At 43.7% G+C, this 24387-nt stretch overlaps 1 long non-coding RNA gene across 1 annotated transcript; it reads right to left on the reverse strand.

The window, feature by feature from the left end:
• Positions 1–1617: 1617 nt before the first annotated feature.
• LOC115075529 lies at positions 1618–24094 on the reverse strand. Its single transcript, XR_003852549.1, has 3 exons — positions 23961–24094; positions 5008–5060; positions 1618–1878 (listed from the first exon to the last, which is right to left on the reverse strand). It is a non-coding gene; the product is annotated as an uncharacterized LOC115075529 (long non-coding RNA).
• Positions 24095–24387: the final 293 nt, after the last annotated feature.

The raw sequence follows: 24387 nt of genomic DNA on the forward strand, positions 1-24387 counted from the left end.
AGCCAGGAGGGTCTTCACGAGCTCCAGATGGCCTGGGCGAACTGGTAGACCTAATTGTTAAAATAGGTAATCTCATTGCCGTGCGCATTTTATAAAATCCCCTGGCTTATGCATGTAAAAGCTGTCTTATGGGGGGATAAATGTGTCTAAGTAACATGAATAAATCTATTTGCACATTCCCTTAAAATTCAAAGTACAAGTACGTGGTTTTATCATTTGCACACTTATATCCTGCTAAATTCTGACTTAAGCTAAGTAGCGCCTTTGCCACTACTTAGATGGACACATTTGAACTTATCCAGATAAATAGTGCTTTTGTTAAGACTTATCTGGCTATCTTACATACATAAGTTGGAAAAGTGGAAAAGTGCTAATCAGACAGAAAACTAGCACTTTTAAGACTTCTCCGGCTAAGTGCTGCTAGTTAGCCACATAAATCAGAGCATCCAGATAAATGCTGCTATTTTCCAGATAAGTCTGAACTTGTGTGGCTCGTGGTTTTTACATACGTAAGCATGTGTGTGCACATATGTACTCATATTTTATAACCTGTGCATATCATTTGCAAGCAGGCTATCAAATACAATGGTAGATTTGTGTGCGCCCATATTCTGGCATATATGGGCTCATGCGAGCAGTTTTCATAGTTACCCTCCCTATTTTTTGCTGAAAATCCCTAAATATAGATGCTGGGCTAAATTTAGTAGGAGTGAGAAGGGAACAATTTTTGCTTTGTTTTCTATGTTCATTTTTTAAATTGTTCTTTTTATTTTGTTTATTGGAAATGAAAGGTGAAGGATCAGCCAGCAGGAAGGAGGAGAGGTGAGAAAAAGAGGTGGATGTAGCTGGGCAGGAAGGGGCAGAGAGAAGAGGATGCTAGGAAGAGGGGGGGGGGGGGGATGTTGGGCACCGTAAGCAGGAGGGAAGAGGGCAGAGAAGAGGTGGTACTGCTGCAGGGCAGAGGATGAGGCAAGTGTGGACAGGAGAGATGGGTACAACTGTGCCAGAGCCACTGCCAAAGGAAGGAGTGCTGTGCCCCAGCTGTTGCCAAGTGGGAGGGGGCATCCGTTAGCCTAGAGTCAGTCCTGGCAGTTGGGATGGGGCCAGGGCAAGCCTGGCAAATTTAAGTGCAGGGGTTTTAGTTTGAAATTCCTGCCTCTACTCCTTGCAAGTTTACCAGGCATAATTTGCACCTGCATTTGCCAAGTTTGCGGGGGTACGAAATCCCCATGACACCGGTCATCCAGCTGATTTTTAAAAGGAGTACCACAGGTCTGCAACCTCCCTGCTGGGTCTAGAAATTGTTTTTCCTTTGCCTAAAATGTTGTCCCTAAGTTAGTTTCCTAAAGCTGAAAATTAGTGCTAGCAATTTTCAAAGTTAGGCAGCTAAACCATTTGAAAATCGGCCAAAGTCATTTAAAATTGGAATCGATTTCCTAACAAATTTTTTTCATAGTAAACTTTTAAATCATTCTGACAGTCTATTTTATATCATTCTAGTTATTTTTATCCATGGTTTTTGTCTTTTTTCTTTCAATATTGACTAATGATAGTGACTCATTTGTACAGTTCTCATATATTATTCACAATAGTGCCCAGTATTGCATAAAGGGGAGAGTCATTAGCCTAGGAGAAAAACCTGATTTTATTTTGAGCGATTTAAGTACAAAACCTTTCATCAGAAGAATTAGCTGTGCATGTTCTTTTGTCTTGTTGAAAAGTCTACAGAGATTCTTTTCCTCCTGAGAGTGACCCATCGATGGAATAAAATAGGGCTCAGTCTAGAATGATGGGAAAATGCAAACGCTGATACAGCACTATTTTGGCGGTCTCAAAGCATTTTGCAGATTGGCGTTTGCCATGGCAACCATCTGTCTCCTGCAAAAATGTTAAAAATAAAGTTTACAGACTGTTGAATCAGATTAATTAAATGAAATTGCTTTCGTATCAGCTTTGCAATGATAATCTGCACTGCCTTACTTGTTGTTTTTATAGTGCTACATTACAAGGCTATTGTTAAATGCATTTGATTCACAAAGTGCTGCATGTGTAAGGGTTTTCTTTTCTTTTCTTTTTTTTGCTAAAGGATAACCACAAAGATGCAAGAAAGCTTTTGATGGAGCAACAATAAAGTAGAGTGGTCATCGAGGTTTACCACCAGGGGATGCAACACATGAAAGAGCTCGGCTACTTATCCTGGTGAGGTGAGGGGGGGGGGGGGGGGGCGGGTGGAATGGGAAGAACAGGAAACATCATAAGGGAATGTTGTGGTATCTCTGGTTTTATAATGCAATATTTATTATTGACTATTTTCTGCAAAATTCCTGCGCCATGTCAGCTAATTATCTGGAGATATTTGGCCTGTGGCATTTTGTCTTATACAGTAAATAAGATATTTGGGATGATTTGAAGGATGTGCAGCTCTGTCCCTCCCCAAAAAATGAAATACATTTGCTCCAGTACATGATATTTTCCACATCTCGGAATTATGAACAACTGAGGTTTCTAAGAAGTAGTTGCTCTCAAGAAAGGACCCTTCAATTAAAGGCAAACTGATTTAACTTTAACTCTGAGCTGGGCCTCATGCTTTTTACCTTTCACTGTTAATTTTACTCCTATTAGAAGTTGTGCATAGAAAGGCGATAGCTTGCTAGGTCTGAGGGGGCTCAGTCAAACAGATAAGCAGATTCAGTCTTTCTGAGCAGGCGCTTCATCTCCAAGCAGGAGCTATGTAATCAACTGCAAAGATTAGATTTGAACCCTTTGGAATCTGTAGTTTCTGCCCCTGATTTTAATAAAAAGCTGGAAAACAAATTTCAGAATGCTTATTGGTGGAATTTTAACAATTAGGGCTACATCCAAATATACCTGGTGCTTTGGAGTTATATGACAGGTCCATAAGAGATATGTACAGTAAAGATCCCGTTCAATACTGGATTCCCCCCTTTGACAAAGCACCTTCCTGACTAGCACTATGCAAGTACAAATTATGGGCAATAGGTATGCAAAGATTGCTTGCATAATATGTGGGGCATTAAGGCATTAAAATATTCGGTAGTTCCATCCTGAATAAAGTAGTGTGGTTTCCATGTTAATCCATTTGGACATATAGAAATAAAGATCAATTAACAAGTTGTAGGTGATACCTTTTAGAGATGTGAATCGGAATCGGTTCCGATTCCGGTTCCGATTCACATTGTTAATTTTTTTTTGTGCGGCCCGATTGCGGTTTTGTTTATCGGCTGCGCCCGAACCGATAAACAAAAAACCCCATCCGACCTTTTAAAACTGTTCCCTTAGCTTTCCCCACCCTCCCCAACCCCCCCCCCCCAAAACCTTTTACAAGTACCTGGTGGTCCAGTGGAAGTCCCGGGAGCGATCTCTCGCTCTCGGGGCCGTCGGCTGCCACTAATCAAAATGGTGCTGATGGCCCTTTGCCCTTACCATGTGACAGGGCATCCGTGCCATTGGCCAGGCCCTGTCACATGGTAGGAGTAATGGACGGCCGGTGCCATCTTTAAAAATGGCACGGGCCATCCAGTGCTCCTACCATGTGACAGGGGCCGACCAATGGCACGGATACCCTGTCACATGGTAAGGGCAAAGGGCCATCGGCGCCATTTTGATTAGTGGCAGCCAACAGCCCAAGAGCGGGAGATGGCTCCCGGGACCCCCACTGGACCACCAGGTACTTGTAAAAAGTTTTGGGGGGGGGGTTCAGGAGGGTGGGGGAAGCTAAGGGAACAGTTTTAAAGGGTCGGGTGGGTTTAGGGATTGTTTTGATGTGCCATTTTTCCCGCTCTCCCCCAAAACGATAAGAGAACCCCAGGAACAAAATCGTGGGGTTCTCTTATCGGGAGCCCCCGATTTCTGATGATTTTGAAAATATCGTCCGATATTTTCAATCGTCCGAAGCCCGATTCACATCCCTAATACCTTTATATTGGACTAACAATACATTTATAACTGGTATTTGAGAGCCATACTTGCCCAAATTGCTCTGACTTGACGAAGGAAGCATAGCTTTTGAAGGTTAGTCACAAATCAGTTAAATCAATACAAAAAAAGATACCACTTACAACTTGATGACTTCACAATCAGTGTGCATAAAGGGAATTTTAGGATTATACAAGAACATGGAACATTTGAAATTAAGATGATCAGCTACTTTGACACAAATACACAAGGTCTTAACGAGGACCTTCTCATAAGCCTCTTGGAAATGTAAAATGTTACTATTTCTGTCATCTCTGTCAACTCCTTTTCAACTTACCCATATCCCTTTACTACAGGGCTCCCCAAATAATTAACCAATATGAACCCATTTTAGCACTTCAAAATTCACATGACCCTAGAGAATGACCAAAACAAATTAACATGGTGGAAGTCCCTGCCAACAATCACTCCATTCTCAACCTCCCCATTTTCCAGCCAATCCCCTCTTTAAAGCTCCACCCTCTCCAATCAATCCTCTCTCTCAACCTCTATCCACCCAGTCTAGAGGACCCACTCTCTTAAGTTTCTCACCTTCTCTCTGTCAACCTACACCCCTCCTCTCACCTTCCCAGCCTATGCCCTTTCATACCCTCCATCCATTTTGCATCCCCAGCTGATCTCCTCTCTCTCTCAATCCTTTCTTACAATCCCCAATGGATCCACTATCATCCCCTCCCTCTCACCCCACCATTTCCTCATCACTCTTCTCCCCATCTCCTTTCTCTCTCACTTCCTCCCCTCCAACCTTTTCCTCACATCCCCTCAGCTAATCCTCTCTCACCTCCAACTCCTCTCTCACAGCCCTCAGTGAATTATCTGTCATTCCACCTCTCTAATCCTCCACAGCCTATCCTCTCCCTACCTCTCCAGCCAAACTCTCTCCAGCTGATCCATCCTCAAACCTCCCCCTTCACATGATCCCTCTTCTCAACCCTCCTGTCAGTTGATCCAACCCTCAAACCTATCTTGATGCTGACCTTTCTTGTCAAACAATCCCTCTTCCAAACTCACCAGGTTCAGCAGCAATCATTTCCTTTTGGCCTCAATCAATTGGTGGATGATAACTGTGGGAAAAGAAGAAAGGCTGATGATAGGGGCAACATTTTTCTCATGGGTAGGTTCAATGGAGGGTGAAGAGATGGGCAGTAGCAATTTCCGTCAGCTTAGGCGCACTCAGCCCTCTTCTCCCCTCATAATTGATCCCAAGTCCGACAGTGATCTACAAGCAGAAGTGGCATTAGTACTGAACATTCTAGCATGGGGATTGTAAACCAGTGCAAGATCCTGCAACATCCCCAAATCCTCCTCATGTAGGGCTTCCTTTCACCACACAAACTCATGCAAAGGCAGGCCTACTGCAGGGCCTGCAAGCTCGTACTTTTCAAAATGACTGAGGGTGCTCAAGCAGAAAACTACGCACTCTCTGCAGTGGGGAGTAATAGCGAACACATTGATCTGAAATTCAGCTGCTTGACTTATCTTTCTCCCAAGCCGTTACTACCCATATAACCTCCCCACCCCCAACCTCTTAAGTCACTACTATAGCCCTCTACCCATTTCTGCAAGCAGTTCACGATCCTCTTAATCACATAAAAGAGCTTTCACTCTGCAGCTCCTCACTCCCTTCCCTTTCTTCTCTCACTCTCTCTCTCTCTCTACACCTCCTCTCCTGAACTCCACTCATCAGGCATGTCACTCTTATCTATACTCGTGTCCGATCCCATGCTTTCCACTTTGATGCACCATAGGCTTGGTGTAGCCCTCCTGAGCCGGTGCATTATGCTCTCTCTGGCTTTATATAAATCCAGTCATAAAAACAATCTTTTTGAGGCTGAAAATGCAAAAGTACGCACATATCTCCCGGCCCATGTCCTCCCTCTAGAACTCCTAACCCAGTGTGTGTAAAAGTACACGTGAAGCTGGGCTACACACATGTTTTAAATACACTGGCCCCAATTGATTTTCAAAGCACCAGTTCCGTGCATAAAATAGGGTTTTATGTGCGTAAGTCCCTTTGAAAATCAGGCCCTGAAAGATTCAACATTACTGTGGAATAAGGAATACTGTCAGTCATTATTGCCAGTAGGTGGTAATGCAAGTGCAGTTCTTTCTTGGACTAGATTTGGTAACAAACAGCAGAAACTGAAGGGTACATAGATTAAGCAGAAAAACCTGAGCGGGGGCTCAAAAATCAGTCAGTTCAGGACTGGGAGTGAATCATCCTGAAACAAATTGGAGGCATTTGCAGATCCACTCAGACACATATGGATTATTTGTGTCTCAACTCCAATCTCTATATTCATCTGGTTTGGAGCATTTCGACCAATTGCAGATGTAAATAATTGTAGATTAACACATTGACTGGTATCCATTTTCACTGACTTTGAATAATCTGAATGTGTGAATGTTCACATGGACCTGTCTAAAATAAAAAACAAAAATGAGCCAGATTCAAACTGGTATGACACAAAGACTAATTATCTGAATCAAGTTTGAGTCTCCTAACCTGAAATTGAAGCAGGCTGAGCTGAGAAGGTTCGCCCATCCCTTATTGCAATATGCAAAGACAGGCCTTTTTTTATCACACAGAAATCTTAGCCTAGCCCTCAAACAGCTTTTCCAGCTGTCCAGTGTGGAATTTACTTACAACATCGTAAATGGTCCAATTTTCTTCTGGGAGAAGTAGAAAAGAGTTCTTATCTTAAGGCATAAAATAATAGAATGCCTTAAACACAGGGCTTGGTATGTATTGGCTTAGTGCACAGACATGTTATTTCTTTTAAAGTCAAATATTCAGTTATATTTTATTTTCTGGTGGAGTGCAAATGCATTTTGTATAACGGCTTTGTTCTTTTACCAGTAATCAATTAATAATTTTGAAGAATCTCATTTTAGTTTACTTTGATACAATAATAATATAAAAATGACTTTTGGTTTTAGGTGTTTCTAAATTGTAAATTTAGGTGTTTATTTTACAGCTAATTAGGGGTTCTTTGTGAGTACCAAAAATTGGTATTTATCGGTGATTTAGTGGCACAGGTACTATTGTTAGGTACCTTTTCCAGTTAAATGAAATCCATATGTTTGTGCAGCTGAGGAGTTGTTAACATGGAAAAGGCATAAAAACAATGCAGAGGATCCAGGGAAATCAAAGGAAGGGTGAGAAAACACTAGGGGACAAGGCTGTTTGCCACTGTTTATCTAATAAGCAGCTTTTTTTTTTGCATCAGAGAAGTTTTATTGGGGTTTATCAGTCAAAACTTAAAATTGGAAGCCCTAAATATAAATCTATATACATAATATCGATTCCAGCCTACTGCCTCATGATAAGCTGCCACACCGTGTTTTTTGTATTTTTTTTACCTATTTGAATAGCCTGTTTCGTTCTTTATTTTACCCTCTCTGGTTTCCTTTTAGTAAACTCCTATTTCTCTACTGCTTCCTATAAATTATTTATTGGTTGTCCTGTTTTTACCCCCCCCCCCCCCCGTTTTATTGTAATTTCCACCTTTTGTTAAACTGTAAACCGATATGATGTGTATTTTAATGTCGGTATTAAAAAACTGTTAAATAAATAAATAATACACTTAGGTAATGGGGTCTGTTTGTCAGTGATCAGTGGATTGTGGATGTGCAATCCACTAAGTGTGCACCCACAAGGCTCTGGTGGCTGCACAGGCTGGAAGGTGGCTCAGGCATTGATCACCAGCCAATGCGGCTGGAAGGCTCAGGGGACTTGGAAACATTACCACAGCACAGCAATTTGGGTTAACTGAGGGAGACAGGAGCAGTGGTAGGACAGGAAACAAGAGACACCAGTGCAGTTAGGATGGGAGATCGAGTGCGGGGGTCAACTCTATAAATCTACATTCTTCCAGAAATGTTTTGTAGGTATCTGCTCTCTCTCTTATATATATATTTATATATATATATTTTTAAATTTGTTTATGTTGGTTTTACTATGTTGATTTCTATTTTAACCAGAAAATTGTTTCTTATTGCTCTAGAAATGTGTCAGCAACTGACGCTCCTTCTATATCACCACCACCTCTTTGGTTTTCTTTGCAGATCTCACTTAAGTTTTCTTCCCAAGTGTCTTTCAGGTACATTATAGGATATTTATAGAGGAGCTAAGCAAAAACCCACAAAGAGGATTTAGAACAAAATGGCTCAATAAATTGTGAGCTGGTGCAAAACTGAAAACAAATGAAAAATGTGTATTTTGGAAGTGAGAATCACCATGGGATTGTTCCAGCAGCAAACAAAAAGGTCTTCTTAGCATTCCGTTGAGCCATGCGAGACCCTTTCTGCTAGTGAGAGCAGTAATCAGGGTATAACCATTGCCATCCTCCCACATCTTACCAATGCAAATTATCAAGGCTTTTTTAGCTTGACTCCACATAGCATGCTTGCTGTTTTCCATCCTGCAGCAAGGATAGGAAAAAAAACAACCAAAAAACAGTCCAGTACCAACCGGCAAAGCACATTATAATTGTTTAAGAAGGCCCCACAAGTCATGCATTTCAATTATTTGTTCAAAGCAGCCTGCAATTAAGGGTTGTACGGAAGGCTTTTGAATGCAAAGTCAGACAATTAAAATGTTTCATGAGTGCATTAGCGAAAGAAGTTCTGAATTAGCACTTTGAATACACAAGACCTTTTTTTTTTCTAATCTCCATTCCCTTTCACTGGTTGAAAGAGAAAAGATATTTTTCTTGGGGTTTGGTTTTTTTTTTTTTTTTTTTACTTTTTTTTTAAAGCCCGACTGATCCCAAGGAAGATTGAATCAGCCTAATCTTCTACTTGTACATTTGAATGTCTTTTGCTCCTTGAGAGATCATCCTTGTCGCTTCATAATGGCCCAGGTGCAAAAAAACTTTGTCTCTGTCTGGTTTGTTCGCAAAGGGGGGCCGTAAATCACTTTAAGCATCTTTTCTCCCCTCCCTTGCTCCGCCTCCACCTACCTCCTCCTTTTCCTTTGAAGAGGGTTGACTCTTTCTGGCTCCCGGTTTGTGGGACTCCAGAGTGACAGCCTACCACTCCTCTGCTCCCCAGGCTAATAAGACAGAATGCAAGAAACAGTAATGCACTAATTCTGGTGGCCTGGCCCAATTACCAAAAACGCAGGATATTTTGATATGCATCAGTTGTCTGTAAGATGCATATAATATATATGCAATGCCATTAATTCTACCCTATCAGCCCCCTGCAGTACTGGAGCCCATGAAAGAAGAGGCCACGCCAAGAACAGCAGATTGCCTCTGCTACAGTATAGCAAAATACCAACCTGCTTGTTTGGTAACTCTGTTGCTTCCTCTTTAGGAGGAGTAGCTTAGTGGTTAGAGCAGCAGGGAACCATCTTGCAAATCCCCCTGTCGCTCCTTGTGACCTTAGGTAAGTCACTTTACCCTCTGGTATCTCAGGTACAGGATTAGACTGTGAGGATAGGGAAATACTTGAATGTAATCTGCTTTGAAGTGCCATAAAGCAGAATATAAATATCTCATTCTTACATCTTTATACTTTTTTGGGACTAAAAGAAAATGTACCTTTATTATGGCCATGCCCAGTATTTGTGACCTTTCCCTGGGACATGCAGCATGGAATCTCTTTACCCCTTGGGATCCTGCCAGGTACTTGTGACTTGGATTGGCCACTGTTGGGAAAAGGATCCAGATTGGCAACATTTTATGTTCAGCTGATCAAGGCAATGGCACACCCTGGGTCTCTGACGACCAGAGGCCAATGTTTCCACTTGCACTCCTCCCTCCATATTTCCCACATAAAATCACAGGAAATCACAAACACAAATGAGAACATTAGGAATGTTCCACATGTGGCTTTTGGAAAAATAAAACAGAAAGAAAACCATTTACTTCTGAATTTTTCCATTTTTTCCCAGGCTTTCACATGTCATTATGAGCTCATTATAGAAACATAGAAACATAGAAATGACGGCAGAAGAAGACCAAATGGCCCATCCAGTCTGCCCAGCAAGCTTCCCTCATTTTTTTCTCTCATACTTATCTGTTTCTCTTAGCTCTTGGTTCTAATTCCCTTCCACCCCCGCCATTAATGTAGAGAGCGGTGATGGAGCTGCATCCAAGTGAAATATCTAGCTTGATTAGTTAGAGGTAGTAGGGGTAGTAACCGCCGCAATAAGCAAGCTACACCCATGCTTATTTGTTTTTACCCAGATTATGTTATACAGCCCTTATTGGTTGTTTATCTTCTCCCCTGCCGTTGAAGCAGGGAGCTATGCTGGATATGCGTGAGGTATCAGTTTTTTTCTTCTCCCCTGCCGTTGAAGCAGAGAGCTATGCTGGATATGCATCGAAAGTGAAGTATCAGGCACATTTGGTTTGGGGTAGTAACCGCCGTAACAAGCCAGCTACTCCCCGCTTTGTGAGTGCGAACCCTTTTTTCTTCTCCCCTGCCGTTTAAGCAGAGAGCTCTGCTGGATGTGTGAAGTAACAGTTTTTCTTCTCCCCTGCTGTTGAAGCAGAGAACTATGCTGGATATGCATTGAAAGTGAAGTATAAGAATGGAGTGATCAAGCTAGTTGAAAGGCATCAGGAATAGAGGAAGGTGGAGGTAGTAATTTGGATATTTGGTTTGGGGTAGTAACCGCCGTAACAAGCCAGCTACTCCCGTCTTTGTGAGTGCAAATCCTTTTTTCCACATTTCCTCTTGCAGTTGAAGCTTAGAGTGATGTTGGAGTCACAGTAACCATGTGTATGTTTATTGAATAAGGGTATTGTCTCCAGGCAGTAGCCATCATTCTGGCGAGTCACCTACTCTTCATTGGCGGCCTCTTGACTTTATGGATCCACAGTGTTTATCCCACGCCCCTTTGAAGTCCTTCACAGTTCTGGTCTTCACCACTTCCTCCGGAAGGGCATTCCAGGCATCCACCACCCTCTCCGTGAAGAAATACTTCCTGACATTGGTTCTGAATCTTCCTCCCTGGAGCTTCAAATCGTGACCCCTGGTTCTGCTGATTTTTTTCTTATGGTAAAGGTTTGTCGTTGCCTTTGGATCATTAAAACCTTTCAAGTATCTGAAAGTCTGTATCATATCACCTCTGCTCCTCCTTTCCTCCAGAGTGTACATATTTAGATTCTTCAATCTCTCCTCGTACGTCATGCGATGAAGATCCTCCACCTTCCTGGTTGCCCTTCTCTGTACCGCTTCCATCTTGTCTTTGTCTTTTTGTAGATACGGTCTCCAGAACTGAACACAGTACTCCAGGTGAGGCCTCACCAAGGACCTGTACAAGGGAATAATCACTTCCCTTTTCTTACTCGTTATTCCTCTCTCTATGCAGCCCAGCATTCTTCTGGCTTTTGCTATCGCCTTGTCGCATTGTTTCGCAGACTTCATATCATTAGACACTATCACCCCAAGGTCCCTCTCCTGCTCCGTGCACGTCAGCCTTTCCCCCCCCATCGAATACAGTTCATTCGGATTTCCGCTCCCCATATGCATGACTTTGCACTTCTTGGCATTGAATCTCAGCTGCCATATCTTCGACCACTCTTCCAGTTTCCTTAGATCCTGTCTCATTCTCTCCACTCCTTCCGGCGTGTCCACTCTGTTGCAGATCTTAGTGTCATCCGCAAAAAGACAAACCTTACCTTCTATCCCGTCCGCAATGTCGCTCACAAAGATATTGAACAGGACCGGTCCCAACACCGATCCTTGCGGTACACCACTTGAAACCGCTCTCTCTTCAGAGAAGGTTCCGTTTACCATCACACATTGTCTTCTGTCCGTCAACCAATTTGCAATCCAGGTCACCACCTTGTCACTCACTCCCAAGCTTCTCGTTTTATTCACCAGTCTCCTGTGCGGAACCGTATCAAAAGCTTTGCTGAAATTCAAGTATATGACATCAAGCGCTCTTCCTTGATCCAATTCCTTGGTTACCCAGTAAAAAAGTCAATCAGATTTGTCTGACAGGATCTTCCCCTGGTGAATCCATGTTGCCTCTGGTCCATCAATTCTCCGGACTGTAGATAGTTCACTATTCTCTCTTTCAGCAGAGACTCCATTACTTTTCCCACCACCGAAGTGAGGCTAACCGGTGAGGGGGTGGGCAGTACATTACATTGTACTGCCCACCCCCTCATGCAGAGGGGACGCGCTCATGTATGGGGACTGTGCAGTTACACAGTGGTATCTACTGGGTGGCAGTGGCAAGGGCCGGGCTGCTAGTGAATGAGATCCTCTGTTGCTGGAGGGGGAAATAATGGCATGGATGGTGAGCTGCAGCATGAAAGGAAAGGTGGGGGTGGGAGGTGAAATGGCAGAGGAGGGCTCAGTAGAGAAATATTATCAGCTCCCACAGGTGGCACTGAGGGCTGCATGGGGCAGGGGGAGCAGGGTCACTTAGGCACACCCAGATCCACATCTTTCCTCTTTCACAATCATGAATGCGCAAGCAGACGCTGTCCCTGGAACTAACACACACACACACACACACACACATATACACATTTTTTCACTCTCTCTATCTTTCCCCCTCTGCGGATGCCCCCCGCACTCCCCATTCTATCCCCAAACCTGGCCTCAGCACTCTTCGCCTTCCTTTGACCTCAGCATGCTCCCTCTCCCCTCCCACTCTGATCCCAGTGCTCTGCCCCTGGATAGACATGGGCATTTAGGGCTGGTGCAAGGACTGCCATTCAGCAGAGAACCCTCCTCTGCTTTCTTCTCCAGCTTCTCCCCTCCCAGGCAGACAGCAGGGAACGGGGTGGGGGGGGGGGGGGTGATGGGTGCAGAGATTGGAGAAGATTAAACAGACAGGAGGAGATCCACCCTGCTTCCTTTCTTTCTCTTGCTCCCCTCCCCTTTAGTCCTGCAGGGAAAGGGGAGGGGGTGAGTTTGAAATGGACAGAGGAGAGCAAAAAAAAAAAGAAAGAAGAATGATATTACTCCCTAATCCAGACCATCCCCTCCTGTGGTTTCTCCTCCCTTCAGGCAGTCTGCAGGGAACAGGAGGGAAGGTGTTATCCCAGGTGTGTGCACATAGCATGAGCAGCAGGAGCACTGACATCCAGGCCAGTCAGTATCCTCCCACTGATCCTTGGGAGGAGGAGATGCCACCCCAGCACGCCACTGGATCAAGCTATAGTCACACTATACATATGTCAGTGTGATGGTTACTTGGAATTCTGATGAGGGTAAATCACATCAGTGATTTCCCAAGGCTGTCCTGGAGCTCCACAATCAGTTAAGGTTTTCAAGCTATCCACAATGAATGCATGAGATAAATTTGCATATGCTGGGTTTCCAGTGCAGGCATATATTTCATTCTGAATATCCTGAAAACCTGACTGCATGTGGTGTCCCCCAGGATAGGTTTGGGAAGCCCGGACTTAGAGTCATGGTGGTGAGATTGGTTAAGCGCTAATAATTAGGGATGTGAATCGTTTTTTGACGATTTAAAATATCGTCCGATATATTTTAAATCGTCAAAAATAGTTAGAGGCGATATACATTAGGAATTCCCCCGATTTATCGTCAAAAATTGTAAATCGGGGAAGGGGGAGGGCGGGAAAACCGGCACACTAAAACAACCCTAAAACCCACCCCGACCCTTTAAAATAAATCCCCCACCCTCCCGAACCCCCCCAAAATGTCTTAAATTACCTGGGGTCCAGTGGGGGGGGTCCCGGTGTGATCTTCCACTCTCGGTCATATGACAGGGCAAAGGTAGCGCCGGCGCTATTTTGGTTCCTGTCCCCCGACGTCACGAGCACAGGAGATCGCTCCCGGACCCCCGCTGGACCCCCAGGGACTTTTGGCCAGCTTGGGGGGGCCTCCTGACCCCCACAAGACTTGCCAAACGTCCAGCGGGGGTCCGGAAGCGACCTCCTGCACTCAAATCGTATTGCCGTATTGCAAAATGGCACCGGCCATACGGCCATACGGCCAGCGCCATTTTGCAATACGGCAATATGGCCATATGGCCGGCGCCATTTTGCAATATAAAATGGCGCCAGCCATACAGCAACACGATTCGACTGCAGGAGATCATTCCGGACTCCCGCTGGACTTTTGGCAAGTCTTGTGGGGGTCAGGAGGCCCCCCCAAGCTGGCCAAAAGTCCCTAGGGGTCCAGCGGGGGTCCGGAACAACCTCCTGCAGTCAAATCGTTTTTCCGTATGAAAAAACGATTCGCGGTAGGAGATCGTTCCGGACCCCCGCTGGACTTTTGGCAAGTCTTGTGGGGGTCAGGAGGCCCCCCCAAGCTGGCCAAAAGTCCCTGGGGGTCCAGCGGGGGTCCGGGAGCAATCTCCTACGCTCCTGACATCGGGGGACAAAAAACAAAATGGCGCCGGCGCTACCTTTGACCTGTCATATGACAGGTTAAACGTAGCGCCGGCGCCATTTCTACAACACACGGAGGACCGAGAGTAAAAGATCACACCAGGACCCTTCCTCTGGACCCCAGGTAATTTAAGGCATTTGGGCGGGGGGGTTCGGGAGGGTGGGGGATTTATTTTAAAGGGTCGGGGGTGGGTTTTAGGGTTGTTTTAGTGTGCCGGTTTTCCCGCCCTCCCCCCCCCCCACCGGACCCCAGGTAATTTAAGGCATTTTGGGGGGGTTCGGGAGGGTGGGGGATTTATTTTAAAGGGTCGGGGTGGGTTTTAGGGATGTTTTAGTGTGCTGGTTTTCGATTTACACGATTTACACGATTTACACGATATTTAAAAAACCCAAACTGCGACGATCCGATTCCCTCCCCCTCCCAGCCGAAATCGATCGTTAAGACGATCGATCACACGATTCACATCTCTACCAAAGATACACTTTTTGGCAGTAGAATAAGGAGTTTCTATGCTTGAAAATAAAGATGTAGGATTGACTCTCTCTCTATGTCCAAGGCAAATGATGCCAACAGAATTTGTCTAGTTTTTATTAAGGGTATGCTTGGGAAAAATATTTCATTTTATTTTCTATTTCATTTGGGGGAAGGGGATGTTATATTTAAAACAATATTGTGTTTTGTTTCTGTTTTAATGCTTGCTGAAATGATCTAATAGGCAGTATGGTACTAAATCCAAATAATATATACATATATAAATAAATAAAATGTTGCATGTGCACTAAATAATTTCAACACACATTAAAACGTTTTAGTGAGCATTATGGCATCAAGCTCTTCTGAGGAGGCTCTACTCTCTGAGGAAGAGGAATAGTCTGGTGGTTAGAGCACTGGGCTATAAACCTAGAAACCAGGGTTCAAGTCCAGCTGTTGCTCCTTGTGACCTTGGGCAAGTCACTTTACCCTCCATTGCCTCAGGTACAAAACTTATATTGTAAGCCCTCCCTCTGGGGATAGGGAAATATCTACAGTACCTGAATGTAGACCAATGTGATATCTCAGATGATTGTTGGTATATATATAAATAAATAATAATAAATGTGTACCTTCCCCAGAGCCTCCCACTATGTACCTGCATGTGCCCCCCCCCCCCCCCCCCCCCCCCCCCCGGAGCAATTCCCAGGCACTGCTGCCCTACTGGTGCCATAATTCAAAGCAGAATGCCAAGTGAGAATAAGTCCTCTAAGAAAGGCAGAGGAGTTCTAGACTCCAGGCTCAAAGATGTTTCCAAGCACAGGGAAACAGCAGAGAGAACAGGGCATGTGGGGCCTAGGATGAATCAGCCAGAGCACACTCCTCCTCCATGAGAAATTGAAGAGCAGGAGGATCCCAGGAGACTGAAAAGCAGGGAATCCTCCAGTTTCTAGCTCTCTCCTGATCATCAGACCTCAGCCAGTGCTTTCCCTCTCCCTCACCCCAGGAGCTCCAGAGTGCATTCTCCTTCCCTGCAGGCTCCAGACAGTACTCTTTTCTATTTCCTCCCCCTGATTGATCACTGCTTTCTAATGCTGCCCCTTCTGGACCACAAGGGCTGATCACACTGCTCCTTAACTCCATAGGCTAGAAGGCGCTATTTCTGCAGTTGATGACGCTTCCCTCTAATTCTTCCAATGCATGGTCCAATGCCCAACTGATGATGCTACCATTTCCTCACAATGGGAGATGTGAGACTGATGATATCATCCCTTTTTCTACATGGTTGCTAACACCAACTAGCCTGCCTCTTCCTGGAGCCGCAGACACATTAAAGCACATGACCCAGGCTTATAACCCCATTTCCACCTCCAAGGACAGCCCTCCCTCTGATAGCATAATGAATGGACTCAATGCCCATGAAGGACCCATAAAGACTTCCATAGGGCCAGTTTCAGAGACTCAACATGCCTTTCCTTTTAACCATTTTAAGGAAGAGAGCAGAAAGAAAATATAGCAAGAAAAGTGCAGCGGTCTTTAGGAGCTCATTTCAGAGGTTGCTGCTATAGAGACATCATCTATTCATCTTAGATTCCCTCCTTGCAGGCCCGGATTTAGGCACAGGCAACACAGACAATTGCTAGGGTGCCAAATTTTGAAGGCACCAAATATCCAGGCCAAAGAGAAGCCAACGTCTGCTTGCTATGGGGACACATGCTGACACAGCTTCAAAGGGGCACCTATACCATGGCTCTGCCTATGGACAGCACAGTCTTAAACCTAGTCCTGTATCAAATGACTCATGTCCTGGAAGGGGACTTTAGCCCATTCCTGGCTTTTTGACATCCCATCCCAATGCATTCTGATATCTGTAGTTGCAAAGTCAAGGTGGAAAATGTCAAACATTAATGGAATGGAATGGAATGGAAGTTCAAAAGCCAGAAACTGAGTCACGCAGTAGCTCTATGATTGGGCGCTAAGACCTAAAAGTACTAGTCTAGAAGACAATTCCTATTTCGAGTATAAAAGCTTCATTTCCATAAAATGACTGCTATCAGTACTGAGATACTACTGATATTGTAGAGATTTTGCTTGAGTTCAAAAATAAAAACCAGTTAATTGTCACACTGAGGGCAATAATGAAAGCCCATTCCCTGCGTAGAATGCTGTTTCTTTGCCTATGGGAATGGGCTTATTGATTATTGCCCATCCTATACACAGTAAAAGTATATGTGTATGTCAACAGTGTGGGGACTTTTACCTGCAGGGTTTTGGGGGCATTCCCCTGGGGTGAGGCAACTACAGGCTTCATGTTCAATAATCAAAACTGCCTGTATAACTTTGCCTAGCAAAAGTACCTATAGAAAGAACAGGCACGGATTTGTGCAAGTACTATGTCATGGAACAATGATCAAAGCAAAACTACCTACTTCATTTTGTTTGGATTATTCTGGCAAACCCTGTGGGTAAAAGCTACCTGTGGGGTTTGCAGAAGTGCAGAAGTCTTGATTATTGCCTCCGCAATGTATCACTAGTTTTGCTCATTCCTTCCAAATGTCCTCAGTTATTTTTGGTCCCTAGAATGACTTTTTATACCAGAACCCTTTCCAAACTGGATGCATGGGTGAATGTGTGACCCATGGGCGGCACATCTGTTAGAATAAGTCCATTCAACACTTTGGGGTTTGTGGTTTCTCTTTGCCTCAGGTTTACCCACATCGCAACAGCAATTTCCTCCTCAATTGTCTGCCAATTAGCCATGGGTGGAAGGCAAGGGAGGCAGTCAAACTAACAGCCATTTGCGATAAAGAGGCCCATTTATTGCCATTGGATTACTGGTGCTGCTTTCATTACTCACATCTGTTTACACCTCGTTCTTCCCCCTAGGGTAGAGGGAGGTTGGACCACTTGTACCTGTTCCTTTTCTTTTTAAAGTTTAATCAGGGGAATTGGCAACTGTATTATTATGAGAAAAGTGATTTTCCACAGTCAATCTGTTACCTTTCTTGGACTGCGAGACTCATTGCTTGCTTGTCCACTTTGACGGTGATCCCTTGGAAAAAACAAGCTGAACTTTGCTCTGGAAGAATATTTTAGGAAAACACAAGTGCATTTCCACCAGAAAGAGAACACTTTCACATTGGATTATAAATTCAAAAGCAAGGCCTGGTCCATTCTCTGTTTATGGGAAAAGACTCTGATGAAGCAGGCTGTAAATGAGCACAACATCGGAGTGGAGCCAGGCCCGGATTTAGGCACAGGCAATGTAGGCACCATGCCTAGGATGCCAAACTCTGAAGGCACTCAAAAACTGGGGACCTCCCCCCCCCCCAACTGATATCCAGAGGAAAATCCCCTGTCCTGAGTCCTTTGCCTATGGGCACTGTAATTATAAATCTAGTCCTGAGTGGAGGAGTAACCTAGTGGTTAACACAACACTGTAAGGACCAGGGCCCTTATGGCTTCAGATCCTGCCAACTACTTTGGTTGCCTCAAGGAGAAGTAGGGGTTTGGGACAGGGATCTCATACAACCCCCAGGGCAGCAGCATACTGAGGGTGTGGCAGGGGGAGGCCAAAGCCCCTGCACGCCAGGCTGTAGGGGTGCCCAGCAGAATTAGTAACCTACGGCTGCTGAGGAATCCCATCCTGCCCAACCGCAGAACTGAAGGAAGCCCATGGCCGCCAAGGGATCCCATCCCACCTAGAGGCCGAAATGAAGGAGGCCCTGCAGTCATTGGAGGATCACATCAGGGACAGCAGCCCTCATGAAGGAGGCCCTGCGGTTGTTGGAGGATCATGTCAGCCTCAGCAACTCAAGTGGAGGAGGCCCGGGAGCATGTTTGTGTCTGAGAGTGAGGCAGTGTATGTGTGTGTGTGTGTGTGTGAATATGAGAGAGAGGGAGCAGGCATGTGTGTGTGTGTGTGTCTCTGTCTGGGAGAGAAGGAGGCAGTGTATGTGTACTTGAGACAGCAGGAGCCAGTGTGAATGTGTGTGTGTGTGTGTGTGCATGCATGCCTGAGAGAGAGAGAGAACCTGTGTGTATGTGCGCTTGAGAGAGAGGGAGCTCATGTGTGTGTGTGAGAGAGAGAGGGAGGGTACCAGTGTATATGTATGTGTCTGTGAGTATGTGTGAGTTTTGAAAGAGCGTGTGTGTGGATATGAGAGAGGAGAAAGTTTGTGGATCTCCCTTCCCCTCCCACTAATCCATAAAAGTCTCAGAGTGACCAGAAGTCAAAAGTTCCCAGGCATGGAGAGTGAGTAATTTTTTTTTTAATTCTTATTGATTTTATTTATTTATTTATTTATTTATTTGGATTCTTTTTATACCGAAGTATAGCGTTTGCCTTCACTCCGGTTTACAGGATAACAACCTAATACATACAAATATCTTAGAACTGTATTTAACATTAGAACTGTATTTAACATTCAGAACATAGAACCTTATTTAACATATTAAATGACGATTTATATGAGAGATAAAACATAAAAGAGTTAGTATTTTATTTTAATAAATTTTAATTAATTGGGTGTTTTATTAATTTTAATTAATTAATTTTAATTAATTGGGTGTTATTTGATCTGTTTGATGTTTTGAAATATCTTATTGGTGTTTGAGAAATTAAAAAAAATACATATGAGTTTTTAATTATTGGATGTTCTGTTCAGCTGATTTGAAATAATAATTATTTTTATTAGTATGGTATTATTATTATGATTTATATTTTATATTTCTTGATTTTATTGTTTGATGTTTCCTGAGGAATGGAGATTTTTCTGTTTTTTCCATTGTGCACTACATACACAGTCTGACTTGTTGCGGTTTCCAGTTCAGTTTTTGTCTGCACTTTTCCATTTATACTTTATAGTCACTTTATTCTGTATTTGGCAAAGGTCTGTCTGTGTTCTGCATGTGTGACCTAGGTTAAGTATTCTGCTAACATGTTGTTTCTAATTAGGGGTTTATAGCAGCTTGGTTTGTTTTGTTTTCCTAATAGAAGGTGTATTGGTGTTTTAGAACCTGGCATAATGTTTGCAGTTAGTGCTGTTTTGGAATGTGAGGTTAATTATATATTTGCTCATGGCTTTCTGATGGCCTAAGGTGTTAAAGTAGTCCTAATACCATATATGTTCCAAGTGTCTTTTTAGCTTTTATGCGGGTTTTTTGGTTGACACCAGAGCAGTGCATGTAAATATAATATATACAATGATGTGATACTTTTACTTCAAAAGACTGTACTTGGAGTCATTTTTCATGTAAAATCTTTTATTATAAATAAAAAAAATTTAAAGTGTTTACAGAGGACCATAATGAGTAGGAAGGCTGGGCACAAAGCTGTAAGATTCAATTAGGGTGCTTAATACCCTTGCATTAGCCCTGTTTAGAAAAAGAAAACAAATCAAATGTTAAAAAAAAAAACCAGAATGAGAAGGAGACAGGAAGTAATTGTTTGCATTGAGCAGCAAGAAAGCTAGGGGTGTATATGTATGTGTGTATGAGTGTGTGTGTGTTCCCTGCTCGCCCGATTCACAACAATCTCAGGGTGACTGAAAATTAAAGTTCCCATGTATAGAGAGGGGGACTTTTTTTTATCCTTATTAGTTTTATTGCATTGAAATATTTTATTAATATTTTTCGACATGTTTAAAGTTTTTTTTTTAATTCCTGTTATTCTTATTAGATGCTCTATTTGTTACCTGCTGTGAAATACTGTTTTTATTAGTTTGGTTTACCATTATAATTGATTTATATTTCTTGATTTTATTGCACTGGCTCAGAGATCTGGGAGGGGAGAAGGGGCTGGGGAGCAGGATTGCTGGAACTGGGAGGGGAGAGAGAGCAAAATTGCTGGGGACTGGGAAAGTAGGAGAGTGAGGCTGCTACTGGTCTGTGTCTCTGAGATGGGAAGTGGGAAGAATTTGATTTTCTCTGTGTCATTTTTGGGAGATGTGCATCTGAATTTATTTTTTTTTTAAGTAGAAGGAAAATGCTATTTTTATTTATTTCTCTGGTCTGACTTTTTGGGATTTCCAGTTCTGTTTTTGTCTCCATGTTTCTCTTTCTAATTTGTTGTCAATTATTCTGTATTTGGTGAGGGCCAGGCAGTGTGCTATAATGAGACCGCAGTGACGTGCGCAGGTCTGGAAAAAAGGACACATTTGGAATAGCTTTTTCTTTTTTTCCTAATGGTCAGAAGTAGAAAGATTGGAAATTTTGGAAGAATTTAGATATTTTACGTTACAGACCTCGATTCGTGGTCTTTCTATTTGCTTGCAGTACCACAGAGGGAAGGGGCAGGTGGCCTGCCTGCAGGTAGGGAAGCTTTTGCCCCCTAGGCAACTTGCAATAGTCTGTCAGTTCATTTCTTTTCTGGCCTTTGTATTAGGGTGACGTTCTGTGATCATAAGTATGTCTGTAAGGAGGATGATTGGGGAGGGGGATGCAGGGGAGGCACCACCAATGCATTGGCCCCCCCCAGGCATCAGAGATCCTTGGTACGCCTCTGCCCCAAGGGTATGAATGTGACTGAAGAAGCAACTGTTTGGGCCACTCAGACTCTGTAAACAGACTCCCTGGAGCATCAGGACATGCATTCATATCCCAGTGCTCCTTGGGAAAGTTAGTGACACATCTTGAGGTGTAGCTAACTTTACATCAAATAATACGGCTTGTGAATTTTGAGGGAAGCCACGTTATTTGATTACTATGATTTTGCCTAGTAATGAGCTGATTTGCATGCAGATCAGCTCATTTTAATACAACATTGAGCCAGAGTTTCTGCTTGTGAAGATATTGTGCAGTGTTTGATAATATCATGTATTATCGTTGCATTAAAGCATTTGCTATTCAGTAAAGCCCTGAAGCAGCTTAGACTGTATAGCATGAGAAGGCTTCAAGGCACTGCCAATTTGAACGCTTGGTGTTTCCAGTCCCTTCCTAAAGGCAAATTGGTACTGTAGTGGCCGCTTGAGGGGCTATGACAAAATTGCAATTGCAATTGTCCCCTCCCTCTACAGTGCCAGGCAAGGCTCAGCCTCTTTCTTTCCTATATGGAAATGGGCCATGGCAACAGGCTTCCCTATCATTGGATACCTGTACCCAGGTGCAACCATGCTGACTCTGAGGATCATGTGCCACTGGTATCAATGTGTGAAAGGTGATTTGAGTCAGGACTGGCAGATCATGAAGAAGGGGGTCAATGGGTAGAAGTGAGAATTCTCACCCCATGAATTTCAGAGCAGCGGAGATGCCATCAATAACAAATGAGTCAGGCAATTCTACTCCTGCCCACCTTGAGCAGGGTTAAAATAACCTGGAAAGATCTCCCATGGGCTCCAGATAAGGAACTGGGCAGGAGACTTGCCTCTTATTGCACAGACCTGCAAAGCTAGATGGCTAGAAGGAGGTAGCTATGGAATAGCAGGGGGGGGGGGGGTGTTATTTACTGTGTGCATGGGAGGGGTCTTCTTGAAGCATCTAAGGTAGAAAACTCTAGTGGAGATGAAAGAGAAACTGGACTAGAAGATGGCAGCTGGACAAGATTATCAAAGCTAGTAAAATCCTCACCCTGACTGCATCTTTCCTCGAGCCATGGAAGTAGAAGTGAAGAAACCATCCCAGGTTGAGGAGGAATCAAAAGCTTGTGAGCCCAGAAACTACAGAATCAGCAACCTCTGTATCTAAAAAGCAAAAGGTAGTGGGGGTTGGTGATCCACTTCTGAGGGGCATGTAGGCATCCATCTGCCAAACGGGCATTCTGTCCCAGGAGGTGTGCTGTCTTCCTGGTGCCAAAATCAGAGACATCATGCGGAGATTGCTGAGAATCATCAAGCCTGCTGACTATTATCCAATGCTGCTCATCCATCTTGGCACGAATGATACTGCTAGATAATAATAGTATCCCCTGGAACAGTGGATGGAGTTTAAACTTAGAACACTTGTTTATATAATACTTTTTATAATGAAGTTCCTTACTATTTAACCAATTAGCTATTTAAATATCTTCCCCTGCACTCTCTGCAATCTGAGCATAAGCTTCTGCTTAAAATTCATATTATAAAGAAAACACACAGTCACAGGGCTTTTTCAGTAGCAGGGCCCATTGCATGGAATGCCTTGTGACTAGAACTGACAAGTATATCGTAAACACTTTAAGGCACATGTATTCCGGTTGATGTACTATTAAGCCTGTCTCTTGCAGTTTAACTGGACCCATATTTTAGATTGTCTTATAGTGTCTGCTGTGCTTCTCTCGTTGTTTATTATGTAGGTTACATTGGACACCACTTAGAAAGTTTGTACCATTATAGGCGCTTTATAAGAAATTTGAAATAAATAAATAGAAAAAGTGACTTCATGGCTCTGGAGGGTGAAGCAGTAGGTGCACGGTGGTATTCTCCTCAATTCTCCCGGTCATTGATAAGATATTGACCAAGGCAGAGAAGCTCGCATTCTGGAGGTGAATGAATGGTTGTGTAGATGATGTCCTAAGAATGTTTTGGGTTTCCGGACCATGGGATCACATTCCAACGAGTGCTGAGCAGAGATGGTGTCCAATTGATTAATAAGGGGCAAAGTGTTTTTTCAGAACAGACTAATAAGGGCTTTAAACTAGGATCATCAGGGATAGATGAATAAGGCCCTCAGATAAGTAAAACATTAAACACTTATTTGTAAATGGGAAGAAAAGGGCAACATCAGGAAAGCTATATATATACTAATACACATAATATGAGAAATAAAGTCCCGGATCTAGAGGGAATCATTGAAGAGGCTGACATGGAGACATGGTGCATGGAAAACCAGGACTGATATCATTATTAAGTCCAACAATCTATTCAGGAAAGACAGGGTAGGAAGCAGTGGTGCTATATATAAAAAAACAATATTAAAGCAAGAGAACTGCAGGACTTATGAAGTAAGGAGGAGCAACTATGAGTTAATCCTTCGTAGGCAGAATAAATGGATAGAGATTTAATTGAAGACATTCACAAAATTGTAATGAAAGGGAAAGTGCTATTGCTAGGTGATTTTAGTATGCCGGAGGTTGAGTGGGACATCCTGTCTATGAGCGGGGAGATCCTGGATTATATATGCAGGAAGATCTGCTTCAGAAACTGGTAACAGATCCGACATGTGATACTGGACCTGCTGCTTACCCATGTGGAGAGTGGTTTTGATCTCATGCTGTGGAATCAGCTGGCATCCAGGATCACTAGATGATATGGTTCAGTCCTAAAGTGCTAGCAGTGGTTGAAAGCCATTCAGGCCCCAGCAGAGAAGGAGGGAGGATGTGCTGGAGGAGCTGCGAGTCCCCCTCCCCCAAACTCCTCCTCCTCCTGTTTCGAGGTGCTAATGAGCGAGGCCATACAGGTGGAGCAGGGGGAGGGTAGATTGTGCCATCCACTGCCACCAATGCTTCTCTTCCAGGGAGGGAGGGAGAGGGGAAATACACCATCCACTGCCACCTATGCTTTTGTTTTAAAAGGCTGCCTGATCCCTTGCAGCAATTTGGACAGGAGTGACCAATTCCACAGCAAGACCAGGGACCCTGATTATAGATCTGAAAGCAGCTGCTGGGTAACT

Source organism: Rhinatrema bivittatum, chromosome 13 (assembly GCF_901001135.1).
Source record: "Rhinatrema bivittatum chromosome 13, aRhiBiv1.1, whole genome shotgun sequence".
NCBI lineage: Eukaryota > Metazoa > Chordata > Amphibia > Gymnophiona > Rhinatrematidae > Rhinatrema > Rhinatrema bivittatum.